Source organism: Microcaecilia unicolor, chromosome 7 (genome assembly GCF_901765095.1).
Source record: "Microcaecilia unicolor chromosome 7, aMicUni1.1, whole genome shotgun sequence".
NCBI lineage: Eukaryota > Metazoa > Chordata > Amphibia > Gymnophiona > Siphonopidae > Microcaecilia > Microcaecilia unicolor.
In genome coordinates this window covers 179,501,447-179,519,483 of record NC_044037.1, presented here as the reverse complement: position 1 = coordinate 179,519,483, position 18,037 = coordinate 179,501,447, and the positions used below count along the sequence as shown (strand labels likewise).

The window sequence follows — 18,037 nt, the reverse complement described above, 5'->3', positions numbered from 1 at the left end:
TGATTATTTGCAGTGAAGCAATCTATGTAATGAAATGCATGATGATGTCTTTTCTGGTTTTACAGGTATAGTGAAAAGCAGTCCTGCTAATAAGGAAGTATCTGGATGAGAGAATCAAATTGATTTTGTTAGAACAAGTTAAATATAAAACCCTCTAACCACTTCTTGCAGAATTCATTCATAGTTTCTGGAGAGGTAACTATGACTGTAACCATAAGGAACCTTCACATATTTCATGTCCCTCTTCCTCAAAAAAGCAGCAACAATATTCTACTCATACATACATGCAAAATCAGATCAAAACTGTGTAGGAGGATGCATGTCTATTGTATATATTTTGTGGACTTTTATTATGAATGTATTTTTGTGACACACCAAGAATTGTAAATTGGTGGGATGTAAGGAGAAATTAGGACTTACCTGACAATTTTCTTTCCATTAGTTCTTCACACTATTCCAGGATGAGTGGGTAGTTATGTCCATCGACCAGCAGGTGGAGACAGAAAATACAGAACTGAACACCACTACATAGCTCCCTGCTAGCAGCTCAGCTCCTCAGTATCAGTTCTCAAGCAACGAAGAAAGAACGCCCAATCAGGAACTTGTTCAGCAATCAACACAACCAGCCCCAAGAACCATCCGAAGACAACGTCCCTGGAAAACAGGATACAAAGACCGTGCATAGAGCCACCAATCAGGGCGTCGAACCACGGGATGGCTCCTGGAATAGTGTGAAGAACTAATGGAAAGAAAATTATCAGGTAAGTCCTAATTTCTCCTTCCATTACATTCATTCCCACTATTCCAGGACAAGTGGGATGTTCAAAAGAGATCCCTACAAGGGTGGGAAGCCGAACCTGCCACAAGCAGAACTGACACCTCAAATGCAGCCGCTGCCTGCGTGGCCCCTGCTATACCATCATGCTACTGAAGGAAAGCAGAGAAGCCTTTGCCCGAGACGCAGTCACACGCCCAGGAGAGTGTGCCTTCCAACTCGAGAAGAGCCTCCCAGAATAAAGGCCAAGACCACGACCACCTTCACCCACCAGGCAAAGGAAGCCTTGGATGCCATTAGACCTAACTGCTGTTTACCAAACTGAACAAAATGTCCATATAAAAGGCAGAAGACATCGACCTCGAAATAACACAGGAGAGCCCTGTGAAAGTCCAGAAGCCTGCAAGAGGCATAGAGACGACTAAATAAAAAGAAACCAACAAGCACTCAGGCAAGAAGGATGGTACTGCCTGAAACAAGACCCCCCCCCCCCCCCGCCACCAAAACAAAGACGGAGAAAGGGCCTAAGAAGGAGCCTGAAGTTGCAAGAAGCAACAGGCCAACGGCAGTACCCCAATAACACCGAGTTCTACGTCAGAACTATCAGGATCACCTAGCGACAGGGCACAAATAGTGCTGCAGCACCCAAAGGGCTAGCATAAAATCACATTCAGAAAAGGCATGCAAAGGGCAGCGTAAGCGACCCACACCTCTCTGAAAACAAATCACAACCGGAAGAGCCGCTAAAGAAGAGGTCTGCCAACGACCATGAAAGCAAGCCAAGGCTGCCACTGGAACGAACAAGGAACCCAGCGTTAGCCCTCGATACACCCTCCCGCAAAAATGCCAGGAAATGGCCCAGGGAGGAAGCAAAGTAAGCCAGGACTAAATCCAATAATCCTTCTTCCTCAGCCGATCTCTCTCAAGGGCCAGGATGCAAGACCAAAGGGAGAAGAATCCTCCATTATTATTATTTATTGCACTTGTATCCCACATTTTCCCACCTATTTGCAGGCTCAATGTGGCTTACATAGATCTGTTATGGCCTTGCCATAACAGGAAAGAAATACAATTGGTGTTGCAAAGAGATAAAAGAAAACAAGAGGATGTGGTTATACAGCTGTGCAGTGAGACATTCTGAATAAAGGAGTGTAAGGGTTGTGTTCAGTGATTATGGGTTCTCGTGGTAGGCTTTGTTAAAGAGAGAGGTTTTCAGAGCTTTGCGGAAGCTATTTAATTCGTTAATCGTTTTCAAGTGAGTTGGTAGTGCATTCCACATCTTCATACTCATGTAGGAAAAGCAGGACGCATGTGTTAGTTTATATTTGACCCCTTTACAGCTGGGGAAGTGTAGGTTGAGAAAGGTGCGGGAAGATCGTTTAGCATTTCTGGGTGGAAGGTCTACGAGGTCTAGTATGTAGGTCGGGGCATCTCCATGAATCATTTTATGAACCATCATGCATATCTTGTATGTGGTACGCTCTTTCAGTGGGAGCCAGTGTAGGTTCTTTCTTAGGGGTTTTTTCACTTTCATATTTTGTTTTTCCAAATATGAGTCTGGTCGCGGTATTCTGGGCCGTCTGGAGTTTTTTGATGGTCTGTTCTTTGCATCCAGCGTAGAGTGAGTTGCAATAGTCCAGGTGACTTAGTACTAGGGACTGTACCAGGTTTCGAAAGATGGCCCTTGGGAAGAAAGGTTTTATTCTCTTGAGTATCCACATGGAGTGGAACATTTTCTTCGTTGTATTCTTCACGTGATTTTCAAGTGTGAGATTTCGGTCAATGGTGACTCCCAGAATTCTCAGACTGTTTGAGATGGGGAGGGAAAAGTTAGGGGTGGTTATGGTGGTGAATTTATTTGTGTTATGTTGTGAGGTTTGTGTAAGACATTTTGTTTTTTCTGCATTGAGATTTAGCTGGAATGCATCCGCCCAGGAGTGCATGATTTGGAAGCTTTGGTTGATTTCTTTGGTAATTTCCTTTAGGTCTTGTTTGAATGGGATATAGATCGTGACATTGTCTGCATATATGTATGGGTTAAGGTTTTGATTGTCTAATAGCTTTGCTAGTGGTATCATCATTAGGTTAAAGAGGGTTGGTGAGAGGGGGGATCCTTGGGGGACTCCGCATTCAGGTGTCCATGGATCTGATATCACCATGTTAGTTGTTACTTGGTATGATCTAGTTGTTAGGAATCCTCTAAACCAATTAAGAACATTACCTCCAACTCACATTACCTCCAACTCCAAAGTATTCCAGGATATGTAGTAATATTCCGTGGTTGACCATGTCAAAGGCGCTGGACATGTCAAATTGTAGGAGAAGTATGTTATTGCCAGTTGCAATTGTTTGTTTAAATTTGTTCACTAGGGTTACTAGTACTGTTTCTGTGCTATGGTTCGATCGAAATCCTGATTGAGATTCGTGCAAGATTGAGTATTTATTTAGATGGTTACTGAGTTGTTTCATCACTGCACCTTCCATCAGTTTGGATATTAGAGGGATAGATGCTACTGGGCGGTAGTTGGTTAGGTCATTTGTGCTTTTCTTTGCGTCTTTAGGTAGTGGAGTAAGTAAAATATTTCCTTTATCCTTTGGGAAAAGACCATTTTGTAGCAAGTAGTTCAAGTGTCTCGTGAGGTCTGTTATAAATTGTTGGGGGGCGTTTTTTATCAGGTTACTAGGACAGATGTCTAATCTGCAGTGCGATTTTGCGTATCTTTTGAGTGATTGGGAGATATTTTCAATCGATAGCGTGTCAAAGTTGGTCCATGATCGGTCTGCTGGATATTCCCCATGTATTGGATCTAGGCATTCAAGGAGGTTTGCATAGTCAATTGAGTTGCTGGGTATAGTGGTTCGTAACTTTATGATTTTCTCTTTGAAGTAATTGGCTACTACTACTACTATTTAGCATTTCTATAGTGTTACAAAGCGTACGCAGTGCTGAACATAGAAGAAAGACAGGTTGTTTGCTGATGTGGTATCTATGTTATTAGAGGTAACTGGCGTGGTATTTAGTAGATTGTTTACGAGTTGGAAGAGTTTATGTGTGTCCTTGTAGCCTGGACCGATTTTAGTTTTATAATGTGATCTTTTGGTCTGTCTGATAGTGTATTTGTATTTTCTCTGTAGTTGCTTCCAGGCGTTAAATGCAGAGTTGTCTTTTTTCTTGTTCCATGCACGTTCGAGTCTTCTGACTTGTGTCTTTAGTTCTTTTAGTTCTTTAGTAAACCATGGTATTGATTTTTTTCTATGTGAGGTTCTGGTTTGAAGTGGTGCTATGTTGTCTAATATGATTCTGCATCTGTTGTCCCAATCATGGAGGAATTGGGTTTAGTCTGTTTGTGTTGTCCATTCGTTGTCATAGATTTGTTGCCAAAACGTCAGTGGGTCTATTCTGCCTCTCATGGTGTATGTTGTTTGTACTTGTTTATGTTGTGAGTGTTTTGTTCGCCAGTGAAGAGAGAGGTTCGCTTTGTAGTGGTCAGACCATGGTATACTTGTTCATTTTGTATCTTTTATTGTAATATTTAGTTCATGTGAGAATTTGCGTGTAATTAAGTCTAGTGTGTATCCTTTAATGTGGGTGGGTTTTGTGTTTGGCCATTGGAGTTCCCATAGTTGAAGGAAGTCTTTGCATTCACATACATTTGTTAGGTTAGCATCTTCGAGGTGGAGGTTGATGTCGCCTGCGATGAGGAGGTTTTGGGAAGAAACACAAGTGTTCGATATGAAATCCATGAAGTGTGTTTGGCAGTCTTGCCAGTTGCCTGGTGGTCTGTAGAACAAGATAAGGTTTAGGTGGTCTTGTATGGTTGGGTGGTTGAATCTGACTGAGGCAATTTCAGGAGGGGATGTATGGATTTGGCTGTTGTTGTGACAGTGAATTGGGATCTGTAAATTATAGCTATGCCTCCTCCTCTTTTTCCATTCCGTGTCCAGTGGGAGATCTTGTATCCTGGCGGGCATAGTTCTAGGATTATGGGGTCTTTGAGGTCATGAATCCAGGTTTCACTTATAAGTAGAACATCGAGACTATCTGTTGTGATCCAGTCGATTATTATCGTGGTTTTGTTAACTGCAGATCTGGCATTTACATATCCTATTTGTATTGTTCGGTCAGGCTCAACTAGGTTCGGGGATGTGTTGATTTTTATTAGTTGTCTGTCGTCTTGGTTTTTGAGTTTGTTGTGTCCTTTCTTTCCTTTCTGTTGGTTGTTTCCGTAGGTGAAGGGCTGTCCATTACATTTTTTGGTCTTTTGGTTAGGTGCGTTGTATATGGGCTGTGTGCATGGTTTGTGTGCTGTGGGTAGATTATTGTCTGCGAGGGGGGCTGTCAGTGCATGGTGAATTAGGTAAAGACAGTAGATGGTTAGAAGTAGTTTGTTAGTATTCATGTTGACGTTAGTGTATTTGGCGTTCTGCCACTTAGAACAGAGGTGGTTGATTGAAATTACAGTTAGTCTTATAATTCAGTGTGTGAGTGTATAGTCCGTAAAATTGTTTGATGTGATTCAGAGTGGAACTGGAGAGTTTGATGGGTATATCAGTGTGATGCTATGTGATGCACAGAAGGCAATTGAAAGCATTTACCGTTTAAAACATTAAACAGGTAATAATACAGCATAGCAGTGTTTACAATGTCCACGTTTGTGTTAAAGTCCTGCTGTAGTTCAGTGTCCTGTTGTAAGATGACTTGTTATCAATAGGATGATTTGCTATCAAATGCAAGAGAGTCTAGGGTAAACAGCTAAGACAGTGATTCTTATAACACTTCACTAGCATTTACCTGTAAAGACTGGGCATTTCATCTCAGCTGAGTAGAGAGCCAAAGGTGAAGTAGTCGGTAGGATTTTGGCTTGAGGTCCAAAGTCAGGTTGAATTCTTCCATAGAGTAGTGGAGTCTGCCCAAGAACTTGTGTGCACACTGCAGGAGTTCTAGGGAGTTCTGCCTCAGTCTGCGGTCATTGTTTTCTGGGGTGTTGCAAATTGCACATAGTGAACTCTGCTTGGGTCTAGACGGGGTCGGGGTCTCGAGCCTGGCAGTCACTCGCAATTCGGTCGTTTCCGTAGCTGGTGCCTACCTGTTTCTGCTTTATCTGAGGTTGATGTATTAGTGCAGTTGGGATCAGCTGATTTCCCACTGCTTTACCGCTGCGGTCGGACTGCGCTGGTTTCGTTGAGATCCTCACCGCAGCCCCCGTTGGTCTTGCCAGTCTGAGTCCATGAGCACCAGGCCCTAACAGAAGAACCTCGAACCTGAGGGAATCGCAGTAGCTCCCCAACTAGGAGCTTCACGAGATCTGCATAGCACTGGAGCCACACGGAGAACAGGCTGGAGAACAGGAGCACTGTATCCCGAAGGTCTGCCACTCTCTCCCACTCCCTGCCTAACTTCAGCATGGGGGAAGGCCTACCGGAGTCCCTCGCTCAAACACAAATGCAGCAGGGTGTCCAGACCCAGAGAGTCCTCTTCCCTGCGACGGCTGAAGAACCGAGGAACCGTGACATAGGAATAGGCCAAGAGAACTAAGTCCCATCGACAAATCAGCAACTGTAACGGCTCGACCGACAGCTCCCAATCGTTGGATGTCCGAGCGTGCCTGCTAAGAAGGTCGGTCCCCAGGAGAGGGACCCCTCAAAACAGATGAAAGGCACAACAGGTGTCTCTCTGCCCCGACCATTAACCAGCTAGGCTCCAGAGCCAGCAGACTGCTAGGAGTCCCCCCCCTAGCTAGAAGAGGCCAGTGCCATAGCAATGTCCGAAAAGGCCCAAACCAAAGCATTCCCAACAGCGGGGCAAAAGCCTCCAGAGCTTAGCGCACCACTCACAGCACCAGCGGATAGAAGGCCAATGCGCCTCTACTGGAAACCAAGAGCCGTGCCAGGGGACCCCCGCAAAGGGTCCCCCAGCCCAAGAAACTATCAACTGTAGACCCCACTTCCCAAGACTGGAGCGGGGAGGGCCTCCCTAGGGTCAACGACTGGTGAAGCCACAACCACCTCAGGTCTGTCCGACTGCCAGGGGCAAAGAAGCCAGAGGCTGTAACCCTCTGAAATTGGAGACCAGGAGCTGAACAGGGCCCTATAAATTGGCTGCATCAGAGGGTAAGGTACCACTTCCAGGGCCGCTGTCACAGAACCAAGAAGCTGCACAAAAATCCCAGGCTGGAAGCTGGGAACGAAGCAGAAGTGAAGAATCCAGTGCGCTAAGTTAAAGCGCCGTCCCTCTGTGAGAAACACTCAAGCTCACAGGGAATCAAAAAGAACACCTAGATGCTCCATGTCACTGTGCTGGCGCCAGCCGCCCCCACTGAAATTGAACATCCAAACCAGAAAAGAAAAAACAAAAAAAGAGGCGAACCATTGTAGAAGGAGCCTCTATACAGGCTTGGGAAGAGAAGGCTCTGATTAGCCAGCTGTCCAAGTGCAGGAGGAAAAGAAACCTACGTCCCCGCAGAAAGACCGCTACATGCACGACCTAGGAAAAGGTCCCTGGGCCCATGAGGAGAACAAATGGTCGGGAACGGAACTGGAAAAGAACTACAGAAGCAGCCCGCAGAGGGGAAGGTAATTACATCTCCCTTGTCTCAAGAGCAGAGACAACTCTCTCTCTGAACAGACGGGAACACAGACCTCAGGGTCACCATCCGAAAACGGACACCGGTGGACCCCTAGAGATCCCGATTGGGTTGCACTGCTCCTATCTTCCTGGGAACCCCAAAATAGGAGGAGAACCGACCAGACCGCGCTTGGCAGGAGGGATGGGAACAATGGCCCGAAGGGCCAGCAGCACCTCAACTGAGCTTCTGCTCTGAGCTGCCAGAGGCCCCCCTGACAAAGAGACTGTAAGAAGAGAGGAGCTACCGGACAGAATAACCAGCGCCAGAGCTGAGGAAAAGGTAGACCATACATCCCGAAAGGCCCGAAGCGGCCCCCTGTAGGCCCGGAGGGACCATCCGGCCTGGCTACACTGGGATTGCCAGGAGACAGCAGCCACTCACTCTCAGTGCCCTGCCGGCTCTCCGTTCCCCTGAAGGAAGATAGCCGGTCCCGAAACTGAGCCCTCTGGCCAAAGGTCTGACAACCAGACCTACACATGGAGCTGTCACGAAACAGGGCACCAGCTGAGCCCGCAAGGCAAGCACAGGCACAAGGAACATCTTCTGGAGGACGCTGGGGCCCGCTCACCCAGCTCCTGAACCAAATTTCTGAGGTCATTCCCAAAGAGAAATGTGCCTCAAAAGGGTAACCTGACCACGCAGGCCTCTGAAGTGGCAACGGCCACCCATGCCCGCAGCCAGAACTGATGCCTCGCGGAGAGCGTCAATGACATGCCTGTGGCTGAAAAACTAAGAATGACATACACAGTGGCCATCAGAAAGGCTAAGCCTGCCTCCATCCAGGCAGCTCCGGACTGCCCCGGGAAAAAGACTGCTGATGCCACTGCAGGCCTGTGCCACCAAGGGGCTACAAATAGAAGCCTGCAGCTCCAAAGCAGTCACCTCAAGGTGTGCTGCAAAGCCCAGTTCAGCTTCCTATCTAGCAGATCCCTCAAGGCAAGGCCGCCAACCACCGGGAGGGTAGTACTCTAGGTGACAGCAGACACCGAGCCCAACTTAGGTAAGGGAACATCTCCTCCTTCTAGCACCAGAGAAAAAGGACGGGCCACAGTCCTCCCAACCAGTAGGCCTGTGTCAGCTGCACTCCACATTGCAGCAAGCGGGACCTGAATGTCCAGGTGAATGGGAAAATACCCCGGACGGGCCCGTGAGGCTCTTCATAAGGCTAGCTACCTGACTACCTTCCGGAAACTCCCCAAGGGAGCACTGCAAGTGCCTCTGAAATCAGGGGGCCACCTCCTAGCAGCCCAACTGCAGCAAAAACTGAGACTAAGTCTCCACGGGGCAGCAGTCGTGATCCCCCAGGAACAGGCAGGGAGATCCCCATTTCCTCTCTCTCCCTGGAGCTGCCAGGCCTGCTGGAGAAGAGGCTCCTAGCACCAGCCCAAGGCCCGGAAGAGCAGATGAAGGGCTGGCCCTGACCCAGCCCCCCCCCCCCCCGAAGGGACCCCCACCTACACAGCTGCCTGCATAGGGGCTTTGCTTCTGCCGAAAAAAAAACAAAATGGCCACCATTCCCACCTCATTCTGAGGCGAAGTGCCAAGGCCCTGCACTGGGGACCAGAGCCGAAAGAAACGCGCCGCTGTGACTGAGCGCGCCCTGTATGTGCGAGCCCCGAATCAGCTCCTCCATTTGGGAACCGGACTGCATACCATGCAGCGGCCCAAGGAGGAACACCGCTCACTGCAAGGCGGGCAGCAGGTCGCACACTAAGCAGGGGTTGCCATGGCCACAGACTGCCACTGCGCGGGAAAACATGTGGCTACCCGTGCTACACACCCACTTTTTTTTTTAACCGGAGCACAGCACAAACAAGCAAAAAAATATGTTTTGTTTTTTTAACATTCAGGTAGATTAGGCAGTTTTCTGTCTTCGGAGGAAACACAGTCTGTTACTATCTGCCAAAGACCTCAAGGAGCAGTTGTGAGATTTCAACCAGACTCCCGTGGTTCTCACTCCACTGATCCAATCATTAAACTGCTCCTCCACTTCATAGCATCCTGTTTGCTCTTTTGGCCGCCACCGCATACTGAGCAGATTTCAGTGTATTATCTACAACGACACCCAGAACTTTTTCTTGAGCGCTGACCCCCCAAGGTGGACCCTAGCATCAGGTAACTATGATTTGGATTATTCTTTCCAATATGCATCACCTTGCATTTGTCTACATTAAATTTCATCTGCCATTTGGATGCCCAGTCTTCCAATTTCCTAAGGTCTTCCTAAATATTTCACAGTCTGCACACGTTTTAACAACCTTGAATAATTTTGTATCATCTGCAAACTTGACTACCTCACTTCTTTATTAATGCTTTGCATCTGACTTGCCAGTGCTTATGTTGCTTCTTATTTTCTTCATTTGGGTCCTTTTTCCATTCTGTGCTTTTGTTGCTTCTTATTTTCTTCATTTGGGTCCTTTTTCCATTCTGTGCTTTTGTTGCTTCTTATTTTCTTCATTTGGGTCCTTTTTCCATTCTTTGAAGGACAATCTTTTGGCTTTAATGGCCTCTTTTACTTCACCTTCTAACCATGCAGGCTTACATTTTCTCTTCTTTCCACCTTTGCAAATACGTGGAACACATCTGGACTGGGCTTCCAAGGTGGTATTTTTGAATAACGTCCACGCCTGATTTAGTGTCCTAACCTTTGCAGCCGATCATTTTAGTTTCTTTTTAACCATTTTCCTCATTTTATTATAGTCGCTTTTTGAAAATTAAATGCAGCTACAGTAGATTTCTTTTGCGAGTTCATTCTAGATAATAGCTCAAATCATGTTATGATCACTGTTTCCCCAGGGGACCCAACACCACCACCTCTCGCACTATGCCCTGCATGCCACCAAGAACCAGATCCAAAATTGCTTCCCCTCTCGTCGGTTCCTGGACCAGTTGCTCCAAGAAGCAGTTATTTATTACATCTAGAAATTTTATCTCCCTGGTACTCCCTGATGTAACATTCATCCAATCAATTCTGGGGTAATTGAAATCACCCATTATTATAGCACTGCCCAATTTGCCAGCTTTCCTAATCTCTGTAAACATTTCTTCATCCATCTCTTCGTTCTGTCCCAGTGGACAGTAGTACAGCCCTACAAGAATACTCCTTCTCTTCACACATGGAATTTCTATCCATAATGATTCCACGCTGCTATCTGTGTCATGTAGAATGTTTATTTTATTTGACTCAATTCCCTCTTTAACATATAGCGCAACCCCCCCCCCTCCAATTTGATCCTCTCTATCACTGTGATGCAATTTGTAACCTGATTGTCCTCTTTCCACCAAGTCTCTGAGATGCCTATTATATCTACCTCATCATTTAGTACTATATACTAACTCTCCCATCTTATTTTTTAGGCTTCTATCATTTGTATACAGGCACTTCCTTTGTAGTTTTTCCTTTGAACTACAAGCTGTTTAGAAGCTGAAGGGGATAATGCACATCCTTTATCCTGCTTTCTCATTAGGCAGACCTAGCTTACTTTAAGCATTATAAAACCTCTCTGCTGGGATCCTGAATGTCCTGTTTCAATAGTATCGTTCAAGGATACTCCACACAGAACCATGCGCTCCTGGGCAACTGTTGCTTTCCCCTCCATTCTAGCTTTAAAATTGCTCTCATTTTTAAAAGTTAGCACAATATGTTAGTTTTCATCATCAGGATTACTATGAGGCATATTTTCAAAGCACTTAGCCTTCCAAAGTTCCATAGAAACCTATGGAACTTTGGAAGGCTAAGTGCTTTGAAAATATGCAATATGTAGTTTGTAGTACAGTATCTAAATAGGATGGTGGAAATAAATTATACCATGTAGAGTAATAGGTATACATTTGTAATACACTTTTTATTTTTCCCCTAAACATTTACATGTGGGTATGTTAATATGTATTTATAGAATAAGTAAACAATCTGAAAAGATGTCTGCCCAATGTTTAGCCTGCAGTAGTCAGCTGTTTTTAAGCCACTGACTGTAGTTAGTCATAAGTTAGTTCATATGGACCAGTTTGGTAAGGATGAAGAAGGAAGTTGCAAAACTGCTCTGGAGACTCAGCACTGTCAAAAGGTGTCAGCCAACAAACAGTAGGATTGAAATACTAATTATTTACTTTGAACTTTATGGCTTGGACCCTCAAGTTACAAAGTTGAATTGGTTTGGATTTTCTTAGCATTTGTTTGTGTTTTTCACTTGGTGACTTTTCGGTACTGTGTATCACTTGATTACTTTTTATTGATAAGTATGCAATTAAACAAAAATTGACTTTCTTTCCAAAATTTCACATCCTTACATTTTAACGGCACTAAAATTACCAAAGTTATAGTATACCTTATGACCAGTCAGCTATAGCTGATGTAGTTGTAAATCTCAACTATTTAAATAAAAACTGTGGGATCCATATTCAACCAGGTTTAAGCAGACAGAAGAGTCTTCTGTCCACTTAAACCATATTCAGTTTCTCAGCCACCAATATTCAGTGGGGCCTGAACAGGCAATGCCACTGAATATTTGTTCTGACTGATGTGATACTGCCTGGTTAGTGCCAGAGCAGTCTGTAGGCAGAGTTATGTGGTCACTGGCCATATTCAATGCAAATACCTGCATAGCTAAGTGGGCAGATAAGACCACAATAGAGGCACTCCTATCTTTGCTCGCTTAGCTATGCGGGTGCCAGCATGAATAGAACAAGAGAGCAGGCACTGTGAGCCTACAGCATACTAAGAACCATACTGTAGCAGAATACATCAACTGCTCCAAAGCCCTGTGGGCAAACAGCAGCCAAATTTAGTGGGAGGATAGAAAAATGATGCACATGGCCGAGCATCGACTAATAATAAATACTACTAGCCAGGCTTATATAATTCTGCCCATTGCAGACAATGGCTTAAAAACAGCTGACTACTGCAGGCTAAACGTTGGGCAGATATCAGATTGTTTACTCACTCTATAAATACATATTAACATACCCACATGTAAATTTTTCGGGGAAAATCAAAAGCGTATTACAAATGTATACCTATTACTCTACATGGTATAATTTATTTCCACCATCCTATTCAGACACTGTACTACAAACCACATAGTAATCCTGATAATGAAAAAGTAGCAAATAGAAAATGGAAAGCAATGCTGTAGAATAATTAAGGTGCTGATTTTCAAAGCACACAGACTTACAAAGTTACATGGAAGCATACTTTCAAAGAACTATGGAACTTTGTAAGTCTAAATGCTTTGAAAATGAGCCCCTATAGTAACCTACATAACTTTGTAAGTCTATGTGCTTTGAAAATGAGTCCCTTAGAGGCTCATTTTCAAAGCACTTAGACTTATAATGTACTATAGTAACCTATGGTACTCCGTGTGTCTAAGTGCTTTGGAAATGAGCCCCTAAATCTCTTTGCAACATTTGTTCTCACTACTGCAGTGAATGCATGAGATGAGCAAAAGCATGAGCAGTTCCTCCAGAGTACAGTGCATTACAGCGAAGAGCACAATGTACAGAACAACGCCCTCCATGCCTGGCAAGCAGGAAGTATAATATATATTACATCACTTTTAGGAATTCAGACACTGAGCTAACTACATGGGAGTAGACAAATATGATCTAAGGGATCTGGAATTCCCCGGTGAAAACCTATGTAAGCCACCAGACTGCAGGGTAGGCTAACTAACCCCCAGTCCTGATGCTCAGAAGTACAGCGATAAATTCATGTTTACACAACTTTAGTCAACCAACACCAACTATATGAAAGATATGAGAAAATTAGGTTCTTACCTTGGTAATTTCCTTTCCTGTAGTCACAGCAGATGAATCCATTAACTGATGGGTTGTATCCGCCTACCAGCAGGTGGAGATAGAGAACACTAAAGAACCACAGTGACCCTTGGATGGCTAGCCCCATCTGCCTTCAGTATTTAAAATTTCCAAAGCAGAGTGAATAAGAAAGGTAACGTAACATAAACTTTCTTCACAACGAACAAATGCCCCAGAACCAGAGCAGTAACCACACAAAGGAGGGACAAACTCAACCTCCTGCAATAGAACAGCATGTAGAGACTTTGAGAACTGTTCATCAACTCCTCCTGATGAGATACGATATCTGCATGAAAGAACTGAACAAAAAACACAAAGTCGGACAGGGAGGGATCATGGATTCATCTGCTGTGACTAAAGGAAAAAAAATTACCAAGGTAAGAACCTAATTTTCCCTTCCTTGTCATCAGCAGCAGATGAATCCATTAACTGATGGGATGTACGAAAGCACTCTCTACATAGGGTGGGAACAGGCAACTCCGCAAGCCACCACCTGCGCTCCAAAATGTGCGTCCTACTTCGCTGCCACATCCAGCCTGTAATGCCGTACAAACGAGAGCTGAGAAGCCCAAGTAGCTGCATGACAGATCTCTTGAAGAGAAAGGACACCCGTTTCAGCCCACGAGGAAGAAATCGCCCTCGTGGAATGCGCTTTAAATGCTTCAGGAGGAGACCGTCCTGAAAGCAGATACGCAGAAAAAATGACTTATCTGAGCCAACGGGCTATAGTGGCCTTAGACGCTGGACACCCTCGTCGATGACCTGCCAACAATACAAAAAGATGATCAGAAGTCCTGAAGTCATTTGACATCTGCAGATACTGCAACAGAGCCCTGCGGACATCCAAAAGACGCAATTGCCTAAAGAAATCCGGAAAGTCCTCCCTAGAAAAGGAAGGTAGAAAAATGGGCTGGTTCAGGTGAAACGCTGAAACCACCTTAGGCAGAAAGGAAGGCACTGTATATACCGCCACCCCGGACTCTGAGAACTGCAGAAAAGGGTCCCGACAGGAAAGCGCCTGAAGCTCAGATACGCGTCTAGCCGATGTAATGGCCACCAAAAAGACTGTCTTGAGAGTGACATCCTTCTCAGAAGCTCGCATAAGCGGCTCGAAAGGCAAATGCTGGAGAGCCTTCAACAACAGCCCCAGGTTCCAGGCTGGACAAGGCAACCGCACGGGATGGTGGAGCCGAAGCGCCCATCTGAGAAATCAGGCAATGTCCAGATGAGCAGCAAGGGACAAGCCAGAGACTCCCTCGGTAGCATGCCAACGCTGCCACTTGCACCCGACGGGAATTGTAAGCCAGGCCTTTTTGTAAGCCACCCTGCAAAAAGTCCAGGACCAGCGAGACCATAGCCCGCGCGGGTGTGACCTCTTTCGGGACACACCACTCCTCAAACTTACGCCATATCCAAGCATATGCTGCTGAAGTAGACCGCTTGCGGGCCTGCAAGGGAGTGGAGATGACCTTGTTAGAGTAGCCCTTATCTCTCAATTGCGCCCTCTCAAGAGCCAGATATGAGAAAATAATTTGGTAAGACCAAATCGGCAGGGATCCTCCATAGTCACCGGGCCTTGAACCAACAGGTTCGGCACCAGAGGCAACGGAAGTGGAGCCTCCACCAGCATCCGACAGAGGTCCACATACCACGGATGCCTTGGCCAATCTGGAGCAATGAGAATCACCAATCCTCGGTGCAGACGAATTCGCAGGAGGACTCGCCCTATCAAAGGCCAAGGAGGGAACACATACAGGAGGCCCAAGGGCCAGGGTTGAGCCAGTGCATCCAACCCCGCCGAGCGAGGATCTCTCCATCTGCTGAAAAAGCGAGGGACTTTGGCTTTTGAACGACGCCATAAGATCCATTCCGGGAGTCCCCCATTTGGCACAAATCTGAAGAAAAAAACTTCTTTTGCCAGTTCCCATTCCGCCGGGTCGATTTGATGCCTGCTGAGAAAATCGGCTGCACGTTGCTCTGACCTGCTATGTGAGCTGCTGACAGAAGCTGCAGGTGTAGCTCGGCCCAGTGGCAAATCTGAGCGGCCTCCCTTACTCCTGTACTGAGTGCCGACCGGACGATTGATGTAGGCCACCGCTGTTGTGTTGTCTGACAGAACCCAGACAGCAAGCCCCTTCAGAGTCTTGTGGAAGGCCAAAAGAGCCTGTAATATCGCTCTCAGTTCCAAGTAATTGTTGGACCACCCCGCTTCCACGGGTATCCACTGACCCTGAGCATAGCTTCCCTGGCAATGCGCTCCCCAGCCCAAAAGGCTGGCATCCGTTATCACCAGGCACCAAGAAGGAAGCGCGAGCGGCATCCCTTGTCGCAGCATCCTGTCGGAGAGCCACCAATCCATACTGTGCCGGGCCGCAGGGAGCCACATTAGTCAGCGTTGATATTCCTGGGAAACTGGAGACCATTGATGGAGCAGGGCAATCTGCAGTGGCCTCATATGCGCTCTCACCCAGGGAACCACCTCCAAGGTGGCCGTCATCAACCCCAGCAGCTGGACAAAGTCCCAAGCTCGAGGGCGAGGCATCCACAGGAGCAGACGGACCTGATGCTGAAGCTTGCACCGCCTGTGGTCGGGGAGAAAGACAAACCCCGAGGCCGTGTCGAACCGGACCCCCAAATACTCGAGAGACTGAAAGGGGGTCAGGTGACTTTTGGGTATATTAACCACCCAGCCCAGAGTCTGCAAGGCGACTTTCGTCTGCCGAATCTGCTCTGATTAGCCAGTCGTCGAGATAAGGGTGAACTCTGATACCCTCGCACCTGAGAAAGGCAGCTACCACCACCATTAACTTGGAAAACGTAAGGGGAGCTGTGGCTAGGCCGAAAAGCAAGGCCTGAAATTGGAAATGTTTGCCCAACACTGCAAATCGGAGGAACCGCTGGTGCGGGGGCCAAATAGGAATGTGCAAGTAAGCTTCCTTGAAGTCCAGAGACATGAGAAGCTCTCCTGGCTGAACTGCCGCAATGACGGAGTGCAGGGTTTCCATGCGGAAGTGTCACACTCTTAGGGCCTTGTTGACTTTTCGTAAGTCGAGGATTGGTCTGAAAGACCCACCTTTTCGAGGGACCACAAAATAAATGGAGTAGCAACCGCAGCTGCGTTTGGCGGGAGGCACCGGGATCACCGCTCCGAGGTGCAGCAAGACTTGCAAGGTCTCCTCTACCGCCGCTCGTTTGATGGCAGTGCCGCATCGGGACTCCAAAAACACGTCTCTCACCGGGGCACCAAATTCCAATCGGTAACCTTCTCTGATCAGGTCCAGGACCCACTGAACCGAAGTAATCTTGGTCCACTCCTCGAGAGGGAAAGATGTCCTCCTACTGCAGGACTAGAGGAGTGGACCGGCGTCCCATCATTGTGGAGTACGCCCCTGAACTCTTGGCCGCGACCCGGCCGCTACGGAGTGTTTGTCCGAGCGAAAGGAGTTCCTCTGCTGAAAACGGGCACGTTGAGAAAACCCAGCAGAGCGCTCCGGGCAATACCTGCGAGCTTCATGGAAGCGAGGTCTGGAAGAGGAGAGAAACACAGGACACTTGGAAGAAGGCCTCGGCCTATCCTCAGGTAACCGCTGGGGCTTAGAATCCCCTAGGTCTTTAACAATCTTCTCCAAATCCTCTCCAAATAACAGGAGGCCCCGAAAGGGTAACCTCACCATAAGTACATAAGTAGTGCCATACTGGGAAAGACCAAAGGTCCATCTAGCCCAGCATCCTGTCACCGACAGTGGCCAATCCAGGTCAAGGGCACCTGGCACGCTCCCCAAACGTAAAAACATTCCAGACAAGTTATACCTAAAAATGCGGAATTTTTCCAAGTCCATTTAATAGCGGTCTATGGACTTGTCCTTTAGGAATCTATCTAACCCCTTTTTAAACTCCGTCAAGCTAACCGCCCGTACCACGTTCTCCGGCAACGAATTCCAGAGTCTAATTACACGTTGGGTGAAGAAAAATTTTCTCCGATTCGTTTTAAATTTACCACACTGTAGCTTCAACTCATGCCCTCTAGTCCTAGTATTTTTGGATAGCGTGAACAGTCGCTTCACATCCACCCGATCCATTCCACTCATTATTTTATACACTTCTATCATATCTCCCCTCAGCCGTCTCTTCTCCAAGCTAAAAAGCCCTAGCCTTCTCAGCCTCTCTTCATAGGAAAGTCGTCCCATCCCCACTATCATTTTCGTCACCCTTCGCTGTACCTTTTCCAATTCTACTATATCTTTTTTGAGATACGGAGACCAGTACTGAACACAATACTCCAGGTGCGGTCGCACCATGGAGCGATACAACGGCATTATAACATCCGCACACCTGGACTCCATACCCTTCCTAATAACACCCAACATTCTATTCGCTTTCCTAGCCGCAGCAGCACACTGAGCAGAAGGTTTCAGCGTATCATCGACGACGACACCCAGATCCCTTTCTTGATCCGTAACTCCTAACGCGGAACCTTGCAAGACGTAGCTATAATTCGGGTTCCTCTTACCCACATGCATCACTTTGCACTTGTCAACATTGAACTTCATCTGCCACTTGCACGCCCAATCTCCCAGTCTCGCAAGGTCCTCCTGTAATCGTTGCTTAGAGGCCATGTCAGCCGCCCAATGCCGCAGCCAAAGAAAGCGGCAGGCAGAAACCACCACAGACATCTGCTTAGCCGAAGCTCTGACCAGATCATAAAGGGTGTCAGCCAAAAATGACAGGGCCGACTCCATCTTCGGGGCAACCTCAGAGAAGGACCCCGCACCCTCCACGGGCTGATCCACCGCCTGTTGTAACCAGGAAAGACAGGCGCAGGCTG

The 18,037-nt window shown here is 46.8% G+C and overlaps 1 protein-coding gene across 3 annotated transcripts in view; it reads right to left on the bottom strand.

The window, feature by feature from the left end:
• Positions 1 to 18,037, bottom strand: part of CFLAR (CASP8 and FADD like apoptosis regulator) — a 216,857-nt gene that overhangs the window by 177,506 nt on the left and 21,314 nt on the right. The window lies entirely within an intron of this gene.